At 38.5% G+C, this 24,512-nt stretch overlaps 1 protein-coding gene across 1 annotated transcript in view; it reads left to right on the forward strand.

Annotated features, from left to right (window-relative positions):
- Window positions 1-24,512, forward strand: part of nxph1 (neurexophilin 1) — a 74,405-nt gene that overhangs the window by 47,188 nt on the left and 2,705 nt on the right. The window lies entirely within an intron of this gene.

A 24,512-nucleotide genomic window follows, 5' to 3' on the forward strand; every position in this document is an offset into this window, starting at 1 on the left:
CTTTAATTGCAGTTGATCTTAATTTACATCACAACTGAGACACTCACAAAGAAAAAAAAACAGTTGAGCAGTCTTTGTTACCGCTGTTGAACCAAGTCATTCACCTTTGTAGACGCATTTGTTTTGTTTTTGCATGAGAGACTGCTGCCATCAGACAGTGCTGTTGCCATGGGGATCTGTTGAAGTTACGTCCAGAAATCAAATGCACTTCATTTGTCAGTGGTTTTAATGTTGTGGCTGATTGATGTACAGTATTTTGCAAGGATATGTAAAATCCCAAAAGGAAGATTGATGGGTAAGGATAATGACACATTTAAAGATGCTCCAAACACACAAAGTAACTTTTTAAAGCTCTCATCACCCCCACCCCCAAATGCATTGTGATGGGACGATAAAGCATTGCGAACATGTTTTAAGACTAAATGTTTCCTTTTGAATCCATTTTGATATGCAAGCCTCATGCTTTTCTACAAATTTGCACCAACACACATATTACCAACACATATATCATCTCTCATAAGTTTTGAGTCACATACTTAAGTGGAAACTAAATATCTCATTCAGAGCAGAGCTGGCTGTTTGTGGGCTACCCAAGGATGTGCTGCATTGGTTTGTTGTGTGGACATAATGCACTTCCTGTAATGATAGTAGCATGATGTTGGTAAAACAAAAAATAAATTTTAGATAAAACATACATTTATTTTCTTTTGTTTTAATGTTTTCTTATCAGATTTTGTATTTAATTTACAATATATGTCTATATTAACCTGAGATGTGTGAAACAGTATGTCAATTATTTGTATAATTTATTTTTCTTTTTGTCATTTTAGCTGAAATGTATTCAAAAGTTTCAACATTTTTTTCAAAATTGATCACACAAGTGCATCCAGCCTATGATAATACATACACCACTTACAGGAAGCTTAAGACAGGCAGGTGAAGAAAACTGTGACTTTGTTATAGATAAACAAAAGGCACTGCAAAGGCAGGAAGAGCAAAGTATTAAACTGAAGACTAACAATAAACTAAGCTCAGGAGAAAAGACAAGACTGAATGACTCACTGACAGAAGGAGGTGTGACAACGATCTGGAACCAAACAAAGAAAAATATGAAGAATATACACTGAGGGAGATAATCTCAAACAAGGAGCAGGTGAAGTAATCAGTAACTGAAAACCAGGTGCGACATAGAAAGTTAACAGAACAGAACACAAGTAAGAGCCATCTCTTCTAAATATAACAGGATATAAAAAAACATATTAACATGGGAATAAAGAAACCAAAAAAGCAAATATAAAACTAAACATAATCTCAAACTATTACAACAGCACAACACTAACACAAATGCCATTGAGGTAATATGCAGCGTTGAATATGATCAGCAATGCGTTGTGAAAAAACAACACACACCAGCAAAATCGATCCAATAGTTTCAATTATGGAAATCTACCCATAGTTTGGATCCTCTTTATTCCCAAATATGGGGTCGCGACCCAAAATGGGTCGCAGGACATTTTATGTGGGTCACCAAATAAACTTTTTTTTTTTTTTTAAGCCCACTATACTCTTTATCAAAATTCTATGTGCAGTCCACCTGTTAGCCACACAAGGAAGCTCTTTTTTTTTTGCCACGCTCATGGTTCTTCTATATACAGCATGAGTATAATAAGAGTCGGCAACCAGCCAAAATAAATTGTTGCTTGGCCAATACCAGGCTAATACTGACACCTGCCGAACCACCGACCCTGGGGGAAGCCAGCATGAAAATCAATGTGAATCAACCCCTCAATGGCAAAGAAAGATTGGTTCAGACTTTCCAGTCAAAGAAAAGTCTGTAGCTAATGTTAGCGAAGCTACCTCCGGTAAGAAATGCCATAATGATGATGGATGTGAGGAAATCTGAGCCAATGGATGCTTTCAACCTGACCAGGTAGTAGTTTTGAGGAGTTAGGTGAAGAGCCCCCAAATAAGAAGAGAACAACAAGGTCAAGGCCATATAGAGACTTCCTGAAATATGGTTTTGTTAATTGTTCCAAACCAAACCAAGATGCCCGAAGACCATGTGTGTTATATGCAGTGAAAAATTTGCAAATGAGAGTTTGAAGCCAGCTACATTTGGAAACACTACACTTTGTCTTCACAAATAAACCACTTGATTTCTTTCAGAGTTTGGCGCAGGGGTTTAATTAGTTTCTTCATAGAAATGTGACATTAAACAACAAAGCCCTGCTTGCCTTCTATGTGATTTCTGACCTTGTGGCCAAAGAGAAACAGCCCAACACTATTGTAGAAAAATTAATTCTGCCTGCCACAATAGACATTGTTAGCACAATTGTTGATGAAAAATCTGCACAAAAATTAAAACGCATCTCCTTGAGTAACAACACTGTTTCTAGAAGGGTCAATGATATTCTAAACAACCTCGAGGAGCAGCTTATTTAAAAAAATGAAGGATTTATTGCTTCAGCAATAAGGTCCTTTGAGGAGTTATGCACGAATTCAGATTTTGTTATAAAATGAATTCCTTCACTCAAACCAAGTTAAAACTGCTTTGTCCTTCATATTTATCCATGTCTAAATAGGTTTCAACAACAAACACGTTGTACTTTGTAGTATGAGAAAGAACCACGCTAAATCTTCAGGAATCCGAGAACAAGCTGCTTTTGACGAGTTATGCACGAATTCGGATTTTGCTATAAAATAAATTCTTTCACTCAAAAATGAATTCCTTCACTCATACCAAGTTAAAAAATGCTCTGTCCTTCATATTTATCCATATCCAAATAAGTTTCAAGAATAAATTTCTTTATATTAGCATATATGAGAAAGAAGCACACTTGTGCTTCAACAATATGTGTCACATCTGTTGGTTTTGTTATGTTTTTAGTTCTTGGTTTAGTTATTAGTTACTTGACGGAAAGATCTCGCCAGAATGGACGCAACAAATATAAAGGAGTATCTGGAGTTGGTCAGTGCCCTTTGGACCTGCAAGGTGAAAGAACCCAACCCTCTGCGGAGGCTAAAGGAATCTAATGAACTCCTTGACTTTTTCTATGAAAAACCTGTTCACATGGCCGAGAGGGTCAACCGTGCAGCCTTGGAGGAGCTCTTTGGGAGGGGGTCTGCACAGGTGGCTGCCGGGGGTTCCTCTTCCCTCGTGCCTCCAAAGGGCCCGCCCCCTCGTCTCTGGAAGTCTGACCGTTCATCAGAGCATCACTGGCTCCAAGTCCCTTGTCGCCGGAGGTCTGGCTGTCTGCCAGATCGTCCCCAGCTCCAGGCCCCACTTCGCCGGAGTTCTGGCATTCCGCCAGACCGTCTCCAGTTCCTGCAACCTCATTGTCTGGCCGGCCGCCAGATTGCTGCCGGCTCTACAGTTGCCACAGTCGCCACAGGGGGGCTCGCCTCTACGCCGCCGGATGTCTGCTCATGTAATGTCATGTCAGTCATAGTCGCAGTCAGGTTTTGTTTATGTTTTTTCTCCATAGTTTAGGTCTTTTGTATTGCGGCACAGCCATGATTTTTTTTGTTCTTTTAAATAAATCAAGTTTTTACTTTAGATATCTGCATCCGGGTCCTCTAATCTACACCACGCCACGCACAACCACAGCAACCCACCCAATACTTGACAATAAGCTTATGTCAAGGAGATATGAAGAAATACGGATTTTGCTATAAAATGATTTAATTCACTCAAACTAAGTTAAGACTGCTTTGTCCTTCTTATTTATCCATTTATAAATAGTTTTCAACAACAAACATGGTTGTACTTTGTTGTATGAAAAAGAACCATACTAAAGGCATCAGGGGAATTTTCAATCCAGCTGGATGAGAGCATTGATGTCTCAGATTACGTAACTTTGTCAGTTTAATGGTAATATAAAATAAAGTACATGTGAGAAAAATAATTTTTGGGGGACTTCAATGTTACTTGAGTATTCCTACTGGAATGACAGGGCAACAAATATTTTCTGCACTGAACAACTACAGGATATATGCCAACTGTGAAGGCATAACGAGTGACAGGACTGCAAATGCGATGGGCGATGTGGAATCATTGTTTCATTCATCACCAGGCTTTGGCTTGCAAAGGAATATACCCCGATCTTAAAGAAGTCCTTCATATTAAGGGCGCACACTCAACAGACAGCTTTTTGATCAGCTGTGCACTGACATGGGGGGTGAACACACTTACTGTTTCATACTGAAGTGTGTTGGAAATAAAGGTAGGGTCCTCATGAATGTATCTATTGAGAAATCAAATCCATGTTTTTTTCCCTTGAGAAGAAGTCTTCACTTACTGAGCTGTTCACTGATGAACGGCTTCTAACATTGTCATATCTGGCAGATATCTTTTTTTATCTCAACAAGCTGAGTTTGAAACTGCAAGACAGCATGATGATGTTTTCCGAAACTTCTCAAAAATTTTGCAAACTCTCACTTTCCTAAAAGTCTCTGAAGCTGTGGCTTGCACGACTCCAAGTCCAAACCCAAGCCACTACATGTTCCCCACTGTGTTACAGCCAGGAGAGGAAAATTATATCACTGACACACAAGTGAAACATCTGACTGGACTTATAAAGACACATTTCATTGATAACTTTGATCACTATTACCCTAAGGGCAGATATAAAAAATTTGTGTTACAAAAGTTGGATTCAAAATCCTTTTGAATTTGAAAGCCCAGAATCACTGCTTGAGCTAGGACTAACTGCTGCTGAAGGAACTGAGCTGTCATAAATGAGGAGTGACCGGACACTAAAAAGCATCTCATCTGAGTATCCTGTCTTAAGTAAGGGAAGCATATTGTTGCTTATTCCTTTTACAATGTCATACAAGTGTTAGGTGGGATTCTCTGTTCTCACTAAAAAAAGAGATAAAATTCTGGAACAGCCTGAATGCTGCACCTCATATGCATGTTGCACTTTTGTCATGTACGCCAAACTTGAATGAAATCCTAAAAAACAAGCAGGCCCATCTCTCACATTAGCAAGGTAGACTGATTTGGTGTGGTTAAAAGATTTTGACAACAATAGTTGCACTTGCACACCAGCCATCTTCATCTGTCAGACAAACATTTAAATACACTTTTAAAGAAGCATGTTTTTGATAGTTCTGATAGATGTGCTAAACGCCAAATGTTATGAAAATGGTTTGTATACATTGTTTTGAGATGAAAAAATGGGAGCCTGCCATATTTTGTATCATTATTATTTTGTATTATGATAGCGTGTATATTACACTGTTGAGAACATAAAAACAATGAGATACCCTTTTAAGTCTTCCTAAATGCATGTATTTGGCTTCAAAGTTTCTTACTTGAATACGTTATTAACAGTAGGTGCATAGAAAGTTGTGATTACTCAGATGTATATTTCTTTGTATATATATATAGTAAGGAAAAAGTCTGTACGCCCTTTGGAATTTCTCACATTTCTTCCTAAATTGGTCATAAAACATGGTCTGATCAAACAGTGTCTTCTTGAACTAAAACCACTCAAACAACCACATGTTATCATACTTTTATTGGCCACAAGACGGAAATATTGACAGGACAGGGAGCCATAAATAAGTACACCCTTAGCTTCCCTTAGAGTCCTCCAAGAGCTAATTAGACTAATTAGATGATTAGGCAATTTGACTCAGGTGGGAGCCACCCTTTAGTCCAATCACTGAGGTGTGTCGTAAGCTAACCACCCCACTGGAAAACCAGTTAAAAGGTGTGTTTTGATGAGAGGCATGTTCTTTGCATCATACCTCGCACAAAGGAGCTGTCTAAAGACTTAAGGCACAAAATAATTGACTTATATAAAGCTAAAAAGGGTTACAAAACCATCTTTAAGAGCCTTGATGTTCATCTGTCCACAGTTCGAAAAATAGTGTATAAATGGAGACAGTTTGGGATAGTTGTTACTTTGCCAAGGAGTGGCCGTCCTGCGAAGATCACTCCAAGGGCAAGGTGAGTCATCATCAATGAGGTAAAGAAGAATCCAAGAGTGTCCTCTGTAGACCTGAGGAAATCACTAGAACATGCTAACATCTATGTTGACACATCTACAATTAGAAAGACACTGAAAAAGAATGGGATTCATGGGAGAAGGCCATGGAAGAAGCCATCGCTGTCCAAAAAGAACATTTCTTCTTGTTTAGAGTTCGCGAAAAGGCATTTGGATGCCTCTCAGTGCTTCTGGAACAACATATTGTGGACTGATTAAACAAAAGTTGAATTGTTTGGGGGGAAGACACAACAGTATGTATGGAGGAAAGCTGGTACACCACACCATCACCAAAACCTCATCCCCACTGTTAAGTATGGTGGCGGTAGCATCATGGTGTGGGGGTGCTTTGCTGCCTCTGGGCCTAGACAACTGGCTATTTAATTCTCAAGTATATCAAGATATTTTGCAGAAAAACCTTAAGCAATCAGTCAAAAAGCTGAAACTCAAAAGAGGATGGGTCCTGTAACAGGACACCGACCCCAAACACTGAAGCAGATCAACATTGGAATGGTTCCAAAAAAACAAGATAAACATTCTGGAATGGCCCAGTCAAAGCCCTGACCTAAACCCAATTGAGACGTTGTGGATTTACCTCAAGAAAGCTATCTATTCCAGGCATCCCAAGAATCTTGCTGAATTGCAAAAGTTTTGCAAAGACGAATGGTGAAAGATTTCTCCTGATCGCTGTGCCCGTCTAATCTGCAACTACAGGAAATGTCTAGTTGAAGTAATTGCAGCTAAAGGAGGGTGAACCAGCTACTGACTCATAGGGTGTACTTACTTATGCCTCCCTATCCTTTGAATAATTCCATCTTGTGGTCAATAAAAATATGATTACACACAATTGTTTGGGTGGTTTTACTTGAAGCAGATTGTTGGTGAGATCAGACCATGTTTTATGATCAATTTAGGACATGTGAGAAATTCCAAAGGGCGTACAAACTTTTTCCTGCCACTGTATATAGGCATACTATAAGCTTTTCAAAGAATCTTTCAATAAGAAATATGCTTTTGATAGCACTGAATGTTCATATTGCTGTGATAGTTGTGCAAAGCATTGAATGAAAGGCTTGCATTTATTCTGTTTGTTTTTATTGATGATAGGGATTTACTTTGTTTCATTAAGTATAAATTGTACAGATGAGAATATAAAAACAATAAGATACCCTGTCAATTCTTCTGAGATGCATTTACTATATTTCAAATTTTACATAAGTATAACTGAATATATGTAATAAATATTCTTTGCTGAATTTGCTGGCATGTGTTGCTTTTTCACAACGCATAGTCAGTTGTATATTACCACAATGACATTTGTGTTGTAATGGTTTTTCTTTGGTTTTATATTTGTTTTTGGTTTCTTAGTTTTCCCATGTAATTTTTTTTTTCTCAACAGTTTACTTCTCTCTGTTTAGTTCACTTGCATCCTATTTTATTTAGAAGAGATGGTTCTAACGTGTGTTCTGGTCTGTTAACTTCCTGTCGCAGCTGGCTGTCAGTTACTGATTACTTTTCCTGCTCCTTGTTTGAAATCATCTCCCTCAATATATATTCTTCATATTTTTCTTAGTTTGGTTACAGATCGTTGTCATAGTAGATTGTTGTCTACTGTCAGTCAGTCATTCGTCTTGGGTTTTCTCCTGAGTTATTGTTAGGTTTCAGTTTAATACTTTGCTCTTCCTGCCTTTGCAGTGCCTTAAGTTTAATTATTCAAAGTGAACACAAGAAACTTGTGCTACAAGTTTTGCTAATTATAAAAAAGTCAGTTTTCTTCACCGGCCTGTCTTCAGCTTCCTGTATGTATTATTGTAGGCTGGATGCGCTTGTGTGATCAATTCTGAAAAAAGTTCAAGGAAAACATAAGGTCACCGCAACTTTTGAATATTTCATAATACATTTCATAATGCAGTGTAGCCAAAAGGAAAAAAAAAGAAATACTGTTTTCACAATTCTCAGGTTAATATAAGCATACATGATAAATGAAATACAAAATATTTTCTATCTTTTTTCCCTTATCCTGACCAGCATTATGGCAGCAGAATTGTAAGCGGAATACCGTTTTATGCCAAATACATTTTCTTTGCCACACTTGATACCCAAGTACTGCTTCTTTTTCTTTTTACAATACTTTACATATAATAGTGCCAAACCTGACAGGGGGACAGGGAAAGCGTGAGAGCAAAAAAAAAAAAGGAAGGAGAAACGAGATAGAAAGAAATGATCAGAGATGACAATGAAAAACAAGACGAAACCAAACAACTAGCCACTACATCTGTAGAAACCAAACAGAAAACATCTCACGGCCTCTGTGGAGAAACCAGGCGGAGAACCATCAGGAGCACCTGCAAGCAGACAAACAGAGAGAAAAAAAAAACAACAACAAAAAAAAAACACAAGCAGCAACAACATCAGCAGTACGTACATATAACATAACTGTGGATACGGATGGTTTGAAACCACAGGACGACATAGCAACTGTATAATAAGCAGCAATCAGAAGCAGGCAGAGAGGGCCACAAGACCCAGAAATTAAATCCAAAATCTGATAAGAAAACATTCACATAAAACTAAATAAATGCATGTTATTTAACACTTATTTTCAGTTAGTTTAGTTTAGTTCAGTTTAGTTTCACCAGAATCATACTAGAATCATTACAGGAAGTGCATTATGTAGTCACAACAAACCAATGCAGCACAACCTTGGGTAGGCCACAAACAGCCAGCTCTGCTCTTAATGAGAGATTTAGTTTCCACTTAAAGCATGTGACTGAAAATTAGGAATTCAAATTTGTAGAAAAGCAGGAGGCTTACATATGAAAATTGATTCAACTATTTGTGTGTGTGTTAATAAACATTTCTTGTAAGTAGATCTGAACAATATTAACATTTAATTTGCGTCAGAATTTCTAATATGAGCTCTCTTTTTAGTCTCCCTAACTCTTAAGAAGGATATCAGGTTAGTTTGTGAGCACATCACTATGATTGGCTCAGTGATTAGAGTGAGTCGATTCCCACTCTCGCTACTCAGAATAGATCGGTGGACTGACAGCTGGAGGGGTGGCAGTCCACTCCTTGCCACAGCCGAGGCACTGTACCCCTGGGCGCTGTGATTGGCTGCCCATCACTCCAGTGTATGGCATCTGTTTCCATGAGTGTATGACCTTTGTGCATGTGCATTCAACAGGTCCAACCTGGACTATTGGCAATTACTCTCAAATGTGAAGAGTAATTTTGTGTGAGGCACCGGACGACCATGACAATAAAGTAATCCTAATCATATTTAACTTATTCTTTATACTATTTGGAGACAGGCATGTTATGTAGCATTTACATTGAAGTAGTTTAATGGTCTGTATAGTGCCTTGTAACCATATCTAGAAAGAGCTTTACAGTGTCTTATTCATAGAAACACTTATTCTACACTTTGGGCCCCTTTGTACCAACTGAGTATTGTTTAAACACCACAGCCTACCTGAGTATTTTTGCTGACCACGTCCATCCCTTTATGACCACAGTAATCATCACAGTAAGATGTAATCATCTTCTGATGGCTACTTACAGCAGGATAATGCACCATATCACAAAGCTCAAATCATCTCCAATTGGTTTCTTGAACATGACGATGAGTTCACTGTACTTCAATGGTTTCCACAGTCACCAGATCTCAATCCAATAGAGCACCTTTGGGATGTGGTGGAACAGCAGATTCACATCATGGATGTGCAGCCGACAAATCTGCAGCCACTGCATGATGCTATCGTGAATATGAACCAAAATCTCAGAGGAATGTCTTATTCACTTGACATGTAGAGAGGTTGGGGATTGAATTGCCAACCTTCTGATTAGATAATGAACACTTTTGTACCTGCCCCAACAGTATAAAGCTCTCAACAAAATTTGTTGAAAGAAACTAAAAGCTATTTACAGATTAGGTATTATATTAATTTTAAATCTTAAGTGGTACGACTATAAAAGATGCCAAAAACTGATTTTTGAAACAACAAAATAAGTTCTCTACAAATACTAGTACCAACCAGGTCTAAATTTTGTTTGCTTAAGGAAAATGGTATCCATCAGTGGATATTTATGAGAAGCACTATGTTAAGCCACCTCTATAGAATCACCACCTTAATGTTGGAGTATGCCCATGATGCAGAGAACTGCGTTGTTGGGGGCGTTAGCCCCTGGTAGGGTCTCCCATGGCAAATTTATCTTAGGGGAGTGGTCAGATTAAGAGTGATTCAAAGATCTTGATAGAGTCGCACCAGTTAGATTGGCAAGGCAGACTGCTGGACAGACCTGGTAACATCTGGTGGAGGGCCACATTAGGACATTTTCAACTTGCACCTCCATGAGAATTTTTTTCACAGTTTGGGGACATGGAATCTGAATAGACTGTGTTCAGTATCTCTATTGCAGATGACCACATCTTTTATTATTTCTGTACCGAGGGAACTGAATTTATCCAGTAGTCTAGAGCTCTCACTCTCAAGTCTTTTTCAGCAACCTTATCACTATCACGTCATAGTTCCTAACTTTGCTTGTATGGTCAAATTCTTCAGTTAGTGCGCCCCAGCTCGAGTGTGCATGTTCAAGCGTAAGTCTTTGCTCTTCAAGAAGCGAGTAATCCACCACCACTTATTAGAGCATGACATTCTGTTTTTGTTTTGGAAACACCTCCAATAAAATGTATTTGTGGTTGCAAGGGCAAGTAAACCTTTTTCAGCTTCCCTATAGACACAGCAATCATCATCAATCCCCATCATCTCCTTCTCTGGCACTTCAGCAAACCTGTAGGATTTCAACCAATCAGAAGGTACTTTAGTGAAATTATCTTGATCCATGGAGGATGCTTCATCCAGATGAAAGCTCCCCCTTGAATAATTATAAACTATGCAGGGATATGATGGCTGCAAAGATAATCTAGAGATACCGAAGATTAAGAATTAATGACTGGAAATTATCATGCCATGTCCACTTTAAACACTGTTAAACATAAGGGTTGCTGTTCTCAATACTCACAAGAATGTCCTCACACTCCAACAGAACTCTCATAACTCTGGTGCAACAGAGTAAATAAACAAACTAATGGTAATTTACTGTGAACAATTTTCCCTTTCCTTACTAATTGTTCTGAAATGTCACTATTGTTGCCTCTGACCTCTTGGTTTGTATGGTATTTGCCTCTTTCTTTTGTCATTAGTTATATAATTGTTGTTGTTAAGTGAGTATGAGAGTATGCCAGCCCTGGTTAATTGAATTCCAGCACTTAATGGTGACAAAATATTGTTTTTATTTATTTCTTACAGAATCCATAAAACTGTCAAGGTAATTTTTTCAGGTCACCATATTGTCTCACTTTTGTCTGTTTACTCTGATATGACTGTAAGTGTCAGAAGGTATCCATACGGTCTGGCTCAGTCATAGTGAATAGAAATGACTAATTAGTCTGAACTGCTATGCCTGCACTGATTATACATTACACATATTTAATTATTTTAATACAAATGTTGGCTAAATAGGACTTATCTTTTTACTTGATTGTGTCCAATATGTAGTGTTAATTTTCATCTAACACCTGTTACTGACAAAACAGTCGAAGAGATCATCTGCAGTCTGAGTTCATAGACATGCTGCCTTTTTTCCCACTTTTCCCACTAGATTTCTAAAGTCTGTGCTGAGCAGTTTGTTACCCCAACTCGCTCATCTAGTTAACATCTAACTACAGGCAGGAACATTTCCAAAGGCCTTAAAAACCGCTGTCATCAAGCCTCTTCTAAAGAAGAGCAATCTTGATGCCACAGTACTGAACAACTACCGGCCCATATCAAACCTGCCATTCTTAGGCAAAGTCCTAGTCAGCTTACTGACTTTCTCCTGTCAAACAATGCTTTAGATACTTTCCAATCAGGCTTTAGGCCCCACCACAGCACTGAGACAGCTCTGATCAATTTGACAAACGATATCCGCCTGAGCACAGACTTAGTTCTGCTTGACCTGAGTGCTGCTGTTGACACAGTTGACCATGCGATCTTATTACAGAGGTTAGAAGACTGGCTGGGAATCTCTGGTAGTGCTTTAAGCTGGTTCAAGTCCTTTCTCGAGGACAGGAAATATTTAGTTGAAATTGGTAACTGTGTCTCAGACCAAATGCATATGACCTGTGGGGTGCCCCAGGGGTCATTCCTGGGACCCCTATTGATCAATCTGTACATGCTTCCATTAGGCCAGCTAATACACAGCTATAATGTGTCCTATCACAACTATGCAGATGACACTCAAATCTACATGTCACTGACGGCAGGAGAACAGGGGCTGTAGATTGTGTCACTGCATTGAACAGATCAGTGTGTAGATGCAAAACTATTTTCTCCAGCTAAACTCAGACAAAACTGAAATCATTGTCTGTTGCCCACAGAAACAAAGAGAAAGTGTTACCAGTCACCTTGAGAATCTCTCTCGAAAACCTAATACTCAAGTTAGAAATCTAGGGGTAATATTGGACTCAGACCTGAACTTTAACAGCCATGTTAAATCAATAACATCAGCAGCTTTTTACCATCTAAAAAACATTGCCAGAATCAAAGGAATAGTGTCTAAACCAGACTTAGAAAGACTAATCCATGCATTAGTCTCCAACAGGTTAGACTACTTTTAACAGCCTGCACACTGGCCTCTCTAAATGAGAGGGGCCTCCTGCTGGGCCTCCTACTGGTGTCCAGAGTCAGGACTAAACAAGGTGAGACTGCGTTTCAGTTTTATGCTCCTAAAATCTGGAACAGTCTTTCAGAAGATGTGAGACAGGCCTCAACTCTGACAATGTTTAAATCCAGCGTTGTGTGTTGTATGGTTACATTTTCCTTATTTTAACACCTGGTTGCACAGTCCTGATTCATAAAGTATCAGAACTGAAAGAGGCTGACCTTTACAATATTAATGCTGTATATGTATGCATAGTCAGTATAATCTCAGTGCACTTTACAGCACATTGTATGTAACAGTACATTCACAGAAATCAAAATAGTAATGTGTTTCCCCTCAGCTGCCTGAGAGATCATTTAAAAAAAATCACACCAATAAAAACAGTGATTACATCGAATAAAATAGTCTTCACAGATAGAGACAGAATTTATATTGAGCTTAATTTCGTGTAGTGTCGATGTGATAATGTTGATGTGCACATGGACCTAATTTTCATGATTTTGAATGATTTAATGATTAGCAGTAGAACTTGTGGAAACTGTTCAGTCTTTATAAAAAGAGAATAATGCCAAGCATTACACACAAACTATCAGTTCAGCTTCTTATTTGTACAGTGAATAGTTTAATATGTTCTTTCAGATAAATATTAATCCTTAAATGCATGCCTTACTGAGAGGAGAAGAAGGTGCAATGTGGTTGCTTAAAAGCATTCAAAGAGATGTTGGTAAAGACGATGGCAGGTTGTGCTTGAGGAATTATTGCTCCACTTACTTTACAAACTGAAAATCTTGTTAAGTGTGACACTGAAAGATTAGTCGAGAGGGACCAAAGTGGAAACAGAATGAACTATCAAAGAGAATGTGAGGAGTCTTTAGCTTTATTTGCCATTATTAATTCAATATTGAAACAGCTCGAAGGGAAGCTCAGAGTCACTGATCAAAAAAGCTGTGGATATGACAGGTGAACAGTTGCCCTCTTTCCTCTCCAAACACTTCTCCATTTTAGCTCTTATATTCAAGTTTTAATTGAAGTAAGTTGTGTATTTGGGCCATCTGTGTGCTGACAAAATAAAGCCAGCTTTGATTTATGGTACCTCGATATTTATTTGGTTCTGGATTTCACATGCTTAACTATTATATACTATTATACTATATTGTAATTTAAACACTAGATGTCACATTTATTGATCTCACTTTATAACTGTTAATTGTGCATCTAATTATTAAGCTCTAAACATTTGTACTTTTTGACATTCTAAGATTTGGGAGTTATATTCATTTTTAGATTAATGAAAATGTAAAAAAAAATCATGGGACGATAATATAGATGTTTTTGTTCACTCACAAGACCAGTGTTAGTGCAAATTAACAATATGTCAAGGCAGCTATTTTCAGAGACACCCAAGTTGTAAAGCAATCTTAAAACATGATTATGTGTTGGTAATATGGGATTTGTAGCACCCTAGCTGTGAATCTTGAGTACATGTAGATACACGCGGGTGGATTGTATTCCGACTACCACGATTACCCTGAGTTCTATTTACACAAAATGTCTAAATACTACAAATCAAAATGAATTAAATCAATCAACAGTTAATGTTATGGCGTCAACAGCAATTTATTAAGTGGCACCCCACAGTTGTGATAGTGATAATCATTCACCAATTAGCATTGGACTAGGTCAGCTGTATTAAAATTACTCAGCCAAAACAAAATAGATAAATAAATCAGTAAGAATGGGCTATCTTGTTTCTTTTTCAAATAGAGTAGAAATGAAAGTGCCCTCAGAGGTTGAACTGTTTTTAATCCCCATTTCCACCATCTCATCTGATGAAGAACTACAAAACAGATAGCCCTTAACCTTTATTTGTATGCCTTTTTTAAAAAGTCAATATTTATGTAAACTGAATTACTGAACTTAAATCTACACCAGAGTCTGAATGTAATTAATCAGTACAAACAAATACGAACACAGCAATTTTCCAATAATGTGTGTCATAGTCTGCTTGTAGTACTGAACCATTCAACAGCCTCTGCATATGGGTAAACTGTTTTTTTTTTCCAAGACCCTAGATTTAGTGGTGCTCTGCACCAGTAGTTTACTTCTATTGTGTGGTCTGGGTGTAAATAGCTGTGAGCAACTGAGTTTAATGGCTTTTTCTTTCAAAGGAGCACTTGTTGAGATGTGTGAACAGTGACTGGAAACAACTGAATAAGTTGCTTGTTGTTACAGATCAGAAAAAAAACAACCTGTTCTTTGTAATTTGAAATCTAAAAAATTATTTTTTCTTTTGAGTTTTCTATTTGTGGTTAGTTAATTTTATTGGTCAGTGCTGTTTGTAGACAAATGTTTTATATGTGTCAGTGGTTCTGAACAGCAAGAAAATGCCTGCAAGGTAAATATTTACCTTATAGTCAAAAATAATGTTCAGCATTTGTGTGTATGCCATAGATATATATAAAAATTAACTGGTACAAACACAAGTTCTAAGGTACTTTAGAAATAGAAATTAAAAAAAAAAATGTAAAACTTGATACAACTGGAAAGTAATTGTTACAAGTAACAGTCAGTCTGTTGCTTGTACCTCTTTAATCTATTGTTCATTGGTTATAAAATTAATTTATTCAGGTCCTGAGCCATAGTGTCAATTTCAGCTGTATGCATGCACATGGTTTACATACAAGTTGTCTGCTAACGTCTAAGTGATGTTAAATCAACAGCTGATACTGAAATGAGGGACCTGAAGGAAATGTCAGCTGTTACGTGACCAGCTTGTTTCAGATTATAGGACATTTTTATTAGAAAATTGATTTTTGCGCTAAGAAAAAACATTTGTGTAAGTTCATCGTCTATGTGTCCAGACATGGATCAAATCACTACTGGGAAAAAAGTGGTATGATTTGGAACTAACAGCATCTTTAGCTATTGTCAGGGCCTCAGGACTCAGGACACAAATGCAGGGTCGGTTCAAGAATGTTTATTCTTTAACACAACAAGGCAGGATGAGGATCTCCTCACAGAGCAAAAAACAGGCTGTGAAAATCCTAAGCACTCTCCTCAGTAACTTTGGGTGAGGACGAGTGCAGCTATGAAAGATATAAAACAAATCTCTCCAACTCAGGAGGAAAAACAAAGGGCTAAAAAATCTTTCAATAAACGAAAACCCAAAACCGCTCCGCTAGGGGAGGAACTATGAAACTTACAAATCAATAACTCTCCAAAAACGGAGGAACCAAGACAAAGCTATGAAACTTACTGTTGTAATAAATACATAAACTATGACTACGAAAACTTACAACAAAGGTAGCTCTGAAGGAGGATCGCTCGGCTTTAGGTTCGAGGAAACTGTGGCTGTGGATACAATGGTGCAAGACAAGGCTGGTAATGAGGGTCAAACGGAGACAACATACAGGCACAAGACAAGGGAAACGCAGACTATTTGAACATATGAGGGACCAAGGGGAACAGGTGGAAACACTTCGGAATCAGGGAAGACAAGACGCTTGACACGGGAGGAAGGGCAAGATACCTGAAACGAGAGGTGAAAGTTAGTGATTTCAAAATAAAACAGGAAATGACGAGACAAGACATATAACAGAATGTAAATCGTGACAGCTATCCCCTAATGGACTGATAAGAAATAAAGGCAAGCACACATAGGCAGTAAATTTTGGAAAAATAGAGTGAGGATAATTATATATAAGTGTGTCATTACTAGTCTTGAGGTGAATGTTTGTGTATGGTTAGTGAGATGGCCTTAAGTGGAAAAGTTGAATAAACAAAACAACCGTGATTGATAAATAATTCTAATAAACTCTTCGTGAGTGTCAAGCTTGCGAGCTCTAAGTTTTGTCTTTCACTTAACTGACAGTTATTTGCCCTCATGCCAAGTATGTAATTGTCATCAATTATCATATTTATTCTACATTGTAGCTCTAACCCTCAAATGGTCCTCCTCTCTTTCTACATAACTGTATTTGTTGTCTTGTGTAAAAGATTTATTTATACACCACGTTGTGCTCAGACCTTCATTCTTTATGTTTATGCATTTGTCAGATGATTTTATTCAAAGCAACTTACAAACGAGGATATAACATTACAGTTAACACCAAAGCCAGCAATAAGAGCCAAAGAAGGAAAACCACTAGTCAGGCTCTGTCAGAGGTGACAGTGTAGACATAGAGTGCAGACATCAAGGGAAATACAGAAAGAGAAAGTGCAGTAGCGAAGTATAGGGTAAGTGCTAGAGATAGGATATGATCTCTGAAAAGCTGGGTCTTCAAGAGTTTCTTGAAGATAGATAGGGACGCCCCTGTTCTGGTAGCGCCCGGTAGGAGAGTCTGGATTGTCTTGAGCTTGGTGTAGGCACAGCTAGATGACAATCCTCTGACGACCGGAGAGACCGAGTCTTCATGAGAGCATTCAAATAGATATGAGCTGTTCCATTAAGCACTTTGGTTAAAACTGGTGGTTTCCTTCTATGTAGTTTATTGTAAGCTTTGATGTTGGCGGTAATGTTATATCCTCATTTGTAAGTCGCATCAGATAAAAGGTTATGCTAAATGCGTAAAACATTAACATATTGTCGTGTAAATCTGCACAGGAGCTGAGTGTGATAATATGTTCAATTCAATTCAATTCAATTTTATTTATATAGCGCCAAATTACAACAATTGTCATCTCAAGGCACTTAAATAATATAGTCCAATTCAAGCCAATTGGAATTCAATTCATTGTAATCATAATCCAAATAATTCATATAGAGCCAATTCAAAAAATAATATCCTAGCTAAGGAAACCAACAGATTGCACCGAAACTTGTCTTCAGTTCAATCTCCCGTCATGAGCATGCCTGTGGCGACTGTGGAAAGGAACAACTCCCTTTTAGCAGGAAGAAACCTCTGGCAGAACCAGACTCAGGAAGGGTGGCCATCCGCCTCAACCAGCTGGGGTTTGAGAAGACAGAAAAGAGGGAAAAGAGGGGGGAAAAACACCATAACATTATTCAAAGGATACCTGTTGGAACAGTGAAACACAAGTTAATAACCACAATAATGTCACATGTACATAAAATCATTTGAGAAATTAAACACGGGGAAAAAGAGAGCAAAGTGAGGAAAGGTGTGACAGATGAGGTCCCCCAGCAGTCTAAGCCTATAGCAGCAGATTACCTGAGCCATCCCTAACTATAAGCTTTATCAAAAAGGAAAGTTTTAAGCCTAATCTTAAAAGTGGAAAGGGTGTCTGCTTCCCGGACATTTACTGGCAGCTTATTCCACAAGAGAGGGGCCTGATAACTGAAGGCTCTACCTCCCATTCTACTTTTAAAAACTCTGGGAACAACAAGTAAACCTGCAGTTTGGGAGCGAAGTGCTCTGTTAGGAAAATATCTTACAATGAGATCTTTAAGATATGATGGAGCTCAGTCATTAAGAGCTTTATATGTGAGGAGAAGAATCTTAAATTCTATTCTGAATTTAACAGGGAGCCAATGAAGAGAAGCTAAAACAGGAGAAACATGATCTCTCCTATTAGTTCTCATCAGAACTCTGGCTGCAGCATTTTGGATCAGTTGGAGGCTTTTCAGAGAAAATATGGGACAGCCCAATAATAAGGAATTACAGTAGTCCAATCTTGAAGTAACAAATGCATGAACTAGTTTCTCTTTTCTCTGCATCACCCTGAGACAGGATGTTCCTGATTTTAGCAATATTACGAAGGTGAAAGAAGGTAGTCCTAGAAACCAGTTTTATATGTGCGTCAAATGATAAATTCTGGTCAAAAATAACTCCAAGGTTCCTCACTGTAGAACTAGAAGCCAAGGAAATACCATCTAGAGTAACTATATAACTAGACAATTTCTCGCTGAAGCGCTCAGGTCCAAAGAGAACAACTTCAGTTTTGTCTGAATTTAAAAGCAGACAGTTCTGAGTCATCCAGGTCTTTATGTCTTTAAGACAGGCTTGTAGTCTGACCAACCTATTGGTTTCATCTGGTTTCATAGATAAGTACAGCTGAGTATCATCAGCATAACAATGGAAATTTTTGCCATGTTAGGTTATTACCTAATGGAAGCATGTAAGTAAAAATAATTGGTCCAAGCACAGAACCCTGAGGAACTCCATGACTTACTCCAATGTGTGAGGAAGATTCTTCATTTACAAGAACAAACTAGAATCTATCAGATAAATGTGATTTAAACCAGCCTAATGCAGTTCCTTTAATCCCAATAACATGTTCAAGTCTCTGTAACAGAATGCTGTAATCGATCGTATCAAATGCAGCACTGAGATCCAACAGGACAAGCACAGAAACAAGTCCGCTATCAGAGGCTAAGAGGAGATCATTGGTAACTTTCACCAGTGCTGTTTCTGTGCTATGATGCACTCTGAATCCTGACTGAAGCTCTTCAAACAGATTATTTCTATGTAAATGATCACAAAGTTGAACTGCAACTATTTTTTCAAGAACTTTCGACAAAAAAGGGAGATTGGATGTAGGTCGATAATTAGCCAACACTTCTGAATCAAGAGTAGGTTTTTTAAGTAAAGGTTTAATTACAGCAACCTTAAAAGTTTGAGGTACATATCCTGTCAACAAAGACCGATTGATCAAATCCAATATGGAAGTGTCAATTAAGGGGAAAACCTCCTTGAACAGTCTGGTTGGGATTGGGTCTAACATACAAGTTGATGGTTTAGAAGAGACTATTGCTGTTGTTAGCTCAGAAAGACCAACTGGGCAGAAGCTGTCTAAATACAAATCAGGTTCTAAAGATACTTCTAAAGCTGCTCTACTTGATGATACATCAGTGATAACAGTGGGAAGGATTCCATTAATCTTCTCTCTGATAGAAACAATTTTATTGATAAAGAATCTCATGAAATCATCACTGCATCATCATCAGAGTTAAAGGAATGCATAGCTCAACAGAGCTCAGACTCTTTGTCAGCCTGGCAACAGTGCTGAAAAGAAACCTGGGATTATTCTTATTCTCTTCTATCAATGATGAATAATCAGCAGTTCTAGCTTTACGAAGTGCTTTCTTATACATTATTAAACTATCTTTCCAGAGTAATTGAGACTCCATATGTGTGATATTTTGTGCACTTTGGATGTAAAATGTGGCAGATATGTCAACTTCCTGTTTCATGGTGAAACATCAAGCAGACCCAATGCTTTACAACAAAGCTTTATCACTTTTAATCATGTTTTTACCGCATAAAGCTATTTGGTCAGGTGTCCTGGAGGAGTTTGTTGAAATGTTATGTTTGCAAAACACCAACATAACCTCTCTGAACCAAAATGGCCAACTTCCTCTTGGGTTTGGGACATTGCTCCAAGGATTTTTTGTTAGTCTTAATGTGTTTTAAATGATTGCCAAGTTTCGTGAAAATCCAGGTGCTATAATTACAGGGCTAACACAAAAGATGGCGCTGTGGAGTCATTTTTCCCTAAAAATGTACAAACCCAGAAGTACATCATTTTATGCATTCCCTTGGCGGCATAGGCATTTCGTAAGTTTTTGAGCATGTTCATACCCAAACAAACAATTAATTTAGGAAAGAAAAAAGAAGAATCAAAGCTGAGAGCAGCGATGATCGGGCCTGAACAAGTGCGTACGTCTGGGTTGGAATTGGACGCGGGCTGAGAATCCCATGTATATCAAGACATCATCATCAGGGTTTCTTAAAATTAGTAGGGGGCACTACAGAGGCATTTTTCTCTGGCGACACACGATATTCTTTATATATGTTCAAGATTGTCACTGTGGACGTGTGTGCCAAGCTTCATGACCTCGCGATAATGGTATGGCTTTCAACCCACAAAAGCCATCACACGATCTTTGCCGCCTGGCCACGGCCACACCCTTCAGACTTTGGAAAAGATTCTCCTAACTTTTAATCCCCCATGACTCAAGAGTAACCTGAAGAAGTTTGAAACCGTACCCATGAAATCTGCAGGAGTTCAATCATATGCAAGGTGTGGAAACAGGCAAAATGGCACCAGTTTGCATTTTTCAGTGAAAATGGCTACCTGTGTACTACCAAGTGCACCGTGACGCCATGAGGCTTTTTTGTGCGGCTGGTCATGATGAAGGCATGTACCAAATTTTGTATGCCTATGCAAATCTAAGCCCAATGGCAGGGATATTTAGAAAATTTGTAGGGGGGCGCTGCAGAGGCATTTTGCTCCGGCCACACACGTTATTCTTTACATACATTCGAAGTCGTCAGCATGGATGTGTGTTTCATGATCCTTGCGATGATGATATGGCTTTCAGCCCAAAAACGCCATCACACGATCTTCGGTGCCCGGCCATGCCCACAGAGTTTAGAGTTTGGAAAAAAATTCTCCCAACTTTTAATCCCCCATGGCAGGAGAGTAATCTGACCAAGTTTGAAGCCGTTAATATTAAATCTGTAGGAGGAGTTCGATTATATGCAAAGTGTGTAAACAAAGTGACGTTTCCAACCACCAGTAGGTGGCGCTACAGTTGAATGTCAGTATACATATATGTACGCAGTCAGGCTAGAGTTTGATCGTTTGTGCCAAGTTTCATGACCTTGAGATGATGATATGGCTATCAAACCACAAACGCCATAAAACAACCTTCGCCGCCCTTCCACGGACAAAGCCGTCAGACTTTGGAAAAGTCAACTTTTAATCCCCCATGGCTGAAGAGTAAGCACACCAAATTTGAAGCCGTTAACATTAAATCTGTAGGAGGAGTTCGATCAAATGTGAGGTGTGGAAACAGACTGACATTTCCAACCACCAGCAGGTGGCGCTATTGTTGCATGTCAGTATACATATATGTACGCAGTCAGGCTGGAGTCCCGGGCAAGCCTATGATGTTTGGTGAAGATCATACAATGTATGCAAAAGTTATGAGTGACTTTGTGTTTTGTGGCGAGCAGTGGTAAGTCGTCAAAGTTTGAGGGTCTGCCACGGACACACCTTTTAGAATTTGGAAAATCTGATCACAACTGTTTATCCCCCATGGCTGAAGAGTAAGCACAACAACTTTGAACCCAGTAGCATTAAATCTGTAGAAGGAGTTCGGTACTAATTTGCACGTTCAATTCAAGATGGCCGACTCGCTGTGGCCCCAGCGCCATGATTTCTAGAGGTGTTTTTGTGCGCCTGGGCACCACAAAGGCTTGTACCGAATTTCTCCAGCCTACGAAAAACTAAGCCCAATGGCAGGGGTATTTTGAAAGTTTTTAGGGGGCGCTACACAGCCATTTTGCCACAAATAATATTATTTACATACGTATGAGGTCGTCAGTGTGGACATGTGTGCCAGGTTTCATGACATTGCGATGATGATAACACTTTTAATCCAAAAACGCCATAACACGATCTTCGCTGCCCCGCCATGGCCACATCCTTCAGACAGGTATTTTTTTAAATGTTATATAAACATGAAACTTGTTGAAAGATTTCCACCTTTCATGGGGTGACCTGGGTTCATATCCCCTGCATTAAAGGTACTACCTCCAGTAGGGGTCCTTAGGCAAGACCGCCTTACAAGTATACTTCATTTATAACAATTAGTAAAATAGTATTTTTTTAGTTTTAGTAATTCTAAGTTCATAAAAATATACTTAAAGTATACTTCAATAAACTAAAATGTGAACTGAAAGTGTATACATTGTACACTAGTAGTATACAGATGAGTGTACTTGTTGTATACTTGAAAGTATACTTTAATTAACTTAAAAATATTCCAATTTAGTCTGGTAATTTAAGAAGTATTAAATTAGTGTACTTTCTAGTACACTACAAGTACATGGTCCATAGTATACTTGCTATACTTATACTCAAGCATACATAATAAAATTAACTTCAAGTATACTACTTTTTGCTAAGGGTAAGACTGATACTAGTGTTTGTTAGTTTTTTCAAAGCAGCACCCTGTAATTAATTAATTGCCTTATATGGGTCGTATGCTTCCATGCTCTTGCTGATATGAGATCAATGTGATGACCAACAAATGTTTTGCAGCATTTTTACTGTGCTGAAAACCCCTTCCTTGGCACTTGTCATACCTCATGCATGAAAAATAGGCACCACTCCGAAACTCAAGAGGACATGTGGCTGCATCATGGTCCAAGCAACAACTGAGATGCACATTTCATGCAGCTGCCTGTGTGGACAATCTCATCTGTCAGCATGGGAGAACAAATTAAAATCTTAATGTTCCACCCCAAACACCCAGATATCATCCACATATATCAAATGCCTTGTTGCTTTTACCTTGTTTGAGCTCTTCTTTTCACTTCTTCCATCATGTGATTAGCCATGATGTGGGACACTGGAGAATCAATGGCGCAGCTGCAGTCACTGTATGTAAAATAGGTGGTAGAAAGTCCTTCGGGAAATTTTAGTAAGGCACAGAGTCAGTTATTTTCTGAGGAGATAAGATGTCTTTATTAATAATATCTTGCAAGAGAGAACAACGCAGTACAAAATACAGAGTTGCTCTGACCACTGAGGCAAAGACACTCCATTATATTGCCTACTTGTCACATCATCTCTCTTTGGGTATAGTTGATTCTTCTTCTGCCTTTCCTTCCTAACCATCAGTTGAGGTAACCCAGATACAGTCGTAAATATCAGCCTCACCCATTCCCCCCTTAAAGTGCACCTATCTCATTATAATAAGCCTACCATTGTAAAGAGGAATTTAAGAAAACAGGACAGGGTGGTACCTTGCAGCTAGGTCATTTGCAGGTTATACACAATAACACTCAATACAGTGCACATAAGAATGAATTTTCCATTACATTCCTTTGCAAGGCAACTTTTCTTTTTGAATTGGGATTATATGACTTGGACTGATTTGGTTATTAATTAATTGGATTTCATTTAATTGCAATCAAATGAATTAGGATTTGCTTGAATTGAACTGTATCTTTAAAGTGTCTTGAGATGACATATCTCTAAACAAAACTTAATTAAATTTAGACAACACTTCTGTGCCAATAAAGGGGCTGCACGGTGGTGTGGCGGTTAGCACCGTCACCTCACAGCAAGAGGGTTCCTGGGGCCTTTCTGTGTGGAGTTTGCATGTTCTCCCCGTGTATGCGTGGGTTCTCTCCGGGTACTCTGGCTTCCTCCCACCATCCAAAAACATGCATATCAGGTTAATTTGTGACTCCAAATTGTCCGTAGGAGTGAATGTGAGCGCGCATGGTTGTTTGTCTCGTTTGTCTCTATGTGGCCCTGTGATGGACTGGCAACCTGTCCAGGGTGTACCCCGCCTTTCGCCCGATGACTGCTGGGATAGGCTCCAGCCCACCTGCTAACGGATTGACGGTATAGAAAATGGATGGATGGATGGATGAATGAATTAGGTAGTCTGTGACTTCTTATAACTGCTTATTTGGTTCCTCTTCAGAGACTCATAGGTGGTCTTATTACTTAGCAATTCAGCAGCTCTGTATTGCTTTGCCTCTGTCAGCTAGTAGAGAGCTATCGGTCCCAATCAGAGTATATAAAAAGAAGATTGGGTTTTGACAGCATCGCACTATAATTAATTCAACTGGAAAACCAAATAATTAATGGGTCAAATTTGTGAAATGATTTATGAGGACTGCAGACCCTTGTACTCTAATAATTTTGGTGGGACACAAGATAAAGTGATCCCCACCTCTGCTGTCGTTCAGTTTGGATAAGATATGAAGGCGTACAGATCTTATTTCAATTCAGTTTTATTTATATAGTGCCAAATCATAACAAATGTCATCTCAGGGCATTTCAAAGATTATAATCCAGTTAATTGGAATGCAATCTTAATCCAATCAA

This window comes from Leuresthes tenuis, unplaced genomic scaffold, assembly GCF_036924035.1.
Source record: "Leuresthes tenuis unplaced genomic scaffold, fLeuTen1.0.hap1 SCAF_18, whole genome shotgun sequence".
NCBI lineage: Eukaryota > Metazoa > Chordata > Actinopteri > Atheriniformes > Atherinopsidae > Leuresthes > Leuresthes tenuis.